The sequence below is a fragment of the Salvia splendens genome, chromosome 1 (assembly GCF_004379255.2).
Source record: "Salvia splendens isolate huo1 chromosome 1, SspV2, whole genome shotgun sequence".
In the NCBI taxonomy this organism is placed as follows: Eukaryota; Viridiplantae; Streptophyta; class Magnoliopsida; order Lamiales; family Lamiaceae; genus Salvia; species Salvia splendens.
In genome coordinates this window covers 27,216,142-27,219,383 of record NC_056032.1, presented here as the reverse complement: position 1 = coordinate 27,219,383, position 3,242 = coordinate 27,216,142, and the positions used below count along the sequence as shown (strand labels likewise).

At 37.6% G+C, this 3,242-nt stretch overlaps 1 long non-coding RNA gene across 2 annotated transcripts; it reads right to left on the bottom strand.

The window, feature by feature from the left end:
• Positions 1–719: 719 nt before the first annotated feature.
• LOC121746218 lies at positions 720–1,785 on the bottom strand. Of its 2 annotated transcripts, none has more exons than XR_006038940.1 (2): positions 1,085–1,785; positions 720–844 (listed from the first exon to the last, which is right to left on the bottom strand). It is a non-coding gene; the product is annotated as an uncharacterized LOC121746218 (long non-coding RNA). The 2 variants fall into 2 exon arrangements; XR_006038938.1 differs by having other exon boundaries at positions 1,208–1,785.
• Between the last annotated feature and the right edge of the window lie 1,457 nt (positions 1,786–3,242).

The following is a 3,242-nucleotide window of genomic DNA, read 5'->3' as shown; positions in this document are numbered from 1 at the left end:
AATATAACTTGCTACAAAATCGTGAGAGGAGGTTGGTGAGTTAGATCTACTTAGTAGACACTATAATTAGTTTCCCTTAAAACGGCTCTGTTCATTGAGTGTGAGGACTTTTCGAGGGTCTTATGAGCTTTTAGGAGTTATGGATCTAGGATTGATAACCCTAGTATTAGTAATCTACGTTTGTATTGCATTAGCATAAATTAGGTGACTCGTCCTACTGAAGTTAGAACTGTGCAAGGGTATTGTAGTAGGAATTCAAATGTCATTGCAACGGCGCTTGTTTCATAGAGGGACTTGACCAGTTTGCAAACTCTTTTCTCTTGTCTTGGTACTACGGTTCAGGTTGTTCTATATAGATTTTATCTTCAAGGTCACCATTTAGAAATGCAGTTTTAACATCCATTTGATGAATCTCAAGATTGTACAATGCAACAATTGCGAGAAGCACTCGAATTGATGTAATCCTCGTTACAGGTGATAGCTGTGACGCCCCGACTTTTCCTATTCCTTTAAGTTTGTTTTTGGATGACCGTCAAACTATTAGCCAAATATCATTTTGTTTTATTTTGAGAGATTATGGAATTTTTTTTTAGAGCTCGTGTTTCTTCACGCCTTACTTGATTGGGGAAAAGAGAAATCTGAATGCAAATGGAGGAATGTTACATGATTCTTGAGAAGAAAATAGAATTTATGTCAAAGAACAACATTTAGGGCCTATCTTTAATTATTTTATAAATACATCCGAGTCCAGTTATTTTGAGTATACACTTGAAGAAGCCCAAATTTCTTTTCAAATCTTCTTCCACTCCCAATCCTAAACGGCATCATCCATATCATGAAAAATCTGCAACCAAAAATCAAATCTTTATATATATCTTCCCCAACAATAGGAATCCGTTATACATGCAAACTATCCCCACGATTTCACGTTTCATTCACTTTCAAATCTGAGAGAGAAAAATAGAGGAGTGGAGAGAATTGTAGAATTTCCCATCCCAACAAAGAGGTAAATCCTAGCACTAGAATATCTTGTTCATTCATTCATCCTTAGAATACCACAGACTGAATTAATATGCAATAGTACCCAATCGAAAATCTGTGGAAGCTTGAGTTTTTCATCGATGAATTCTGTGTTCAAAGCCTGAATCTTGAATCTTTAACCAGCCTTAGGCTATAACTAAAATAATTAAAATTGTGGAAACTTAACAGTGGCGGAGACGTCGAGGGGCAGTGTCGTTGCACGGATTTGCGAAACAGCGACGACCGGCCTGGAGAAACGATGAACCGGTGTCACTGAAAGACGGCGACTCTCGCGGCAGAAACGAGAGTGGTGACTCTGCTTCTTCTCAACGGCAACAGCGGTGACATCGCGGTGGAGTTGGGCGACGGAACTATGACAGCGACGCGAGGAGAGAGAGAGAGAGAGAGCAGCCGAGGTGATGGTGATAAGGGATTGTAAGTTTTCTGTTTTAGGTGAAGAAGGAAAGAGAGAGTTAGAGTAGGAGGAGAAGATGTGGAGAAGGAAGTGTAAGACGAGGACAGAGATAAGTGGGTGGTGATGCTTTATTGTTGGACTCAATTTTGTTGCTGGATTAGACGTAGCCCTTTTACATGAATTAAAATCTTGAGCCAAATAAAATACTAAAATGGATAGATGGATTGATGGTATAAAGTTGGGGGTCATCAGTTGGCACAAGGAATTGGATTAATTCCTTTGTTTGTTTTGAAGGAGGAAATTGTTGGACTAATTAAAGTGTTGGACGGAATTAATTAATCGTTGGATCTTTTGATAATACGTGAATAAATGAGAAAAGATTGAGTAGGATGCACGCATTCTAATTTAATTAAATATTTTTTTGAGTTTCGATGAGTTTATTATTTTTATTTTGAAAGGATTTTCTTTCACAAGCGAGTTAAGAATTTTAAGAGAATGAGGTGTGTTTTCTATCCTACATTATCGTGTAGGCTTATTTTTAAATTTACGCAATATCTTTCAAGTATGAGTTATGTGCTTAAATTCTAAATATGTTGTGTCATGCCGTATTTTGTTTTACAGGATGTGCCTATCTGATCGCCTAGTGGGGAGTGAGTCCCTACTAGAAGTTATGAGTTTAATCGAATTCGGGTTTGTCTAGGGAGTGAGTCCCTATTCAAGCTAGTGTACACAGAGGGGATCGTGCGCTATCTTTCGAGTTGGCCGGTTCGGTGATCGAGAATGTGGCCACGTTCTCGTTTCACATATAAGGTTCAGATATGGTATGAGGAGAGAGAAAAATGGGCTATAGCCATACTTTTAAAAGAGAACATGTTTTGGTGATTCGGTCTTTTGTAAAACCCTGAGTTCACTTTTAAATGCTAACACAATATTTTATAAAATTATTTTGGCATGTGTTCACTGGGTACACCAAGTACTCAGCCCTGCATATGTTTTAAAAATGTGCAGGTTGAGTTGTGATGAGCGCGGTGGGTGTTGAGCAAGTTCGTTGAAGAAATTTCATATTTAGATGTTCAGAATGTGTCATGTTTTCACACGTGGCATATTTTTTCTCTCGAATGCTTCCGCTGAGCAGTTGCTTTTTTTCTTTTGAGTTCTCGTATTTCTAAGATAGTATTCCTTTTGAGTTGTTGATTATTGAGGAGATACTCTAATTTTATTCGAGCTATTTCTATTATATCGAGCTTGGGTTGAGTTTTGTTGTTTTCCCCTCTCTTTCCCGCTTCTTTAATCCTCCCCTAGTTGCGATCAACCATGTTTTCTATCCTTAGAAAATGCTGGCGTGACAATAGGTATCAGAGAACACTTACCATTCCTTTTGTTTAAAGCTTTTGACTACCAATCGAGCCTTATACTTATCAACTGTGCCATCGACCTGAAATTCCCTTTTAAAGACCCATTTTCATCCTAAAGATTTTGCACCTTCAGGTAGATCAACTAACACCCAAGTGTGGTTTAGCAATTTTGAATCAATTTCACTTTGAACTGCTTCTCTCCAATGCAACCCGTCTGGGCCAGCAAAGGCTACTTATAACGATGTTGGTTGTTCATCCAACATTAAAGTAATGTAGTCAGGCCAAAGGTCTTTGGTGTTTTGACCCTACTAACATGTAGTAGCCGAAAAAAAAAATTTTGATTTCTTGTTAGTTAAGGTTTGATTTTGTGAATATCTTGGTTAAGATATGTGTGGAAAGTCTTAATTGATTTATATTATTTATGTGTGTGGATATTTAGTTTTTATGATTAA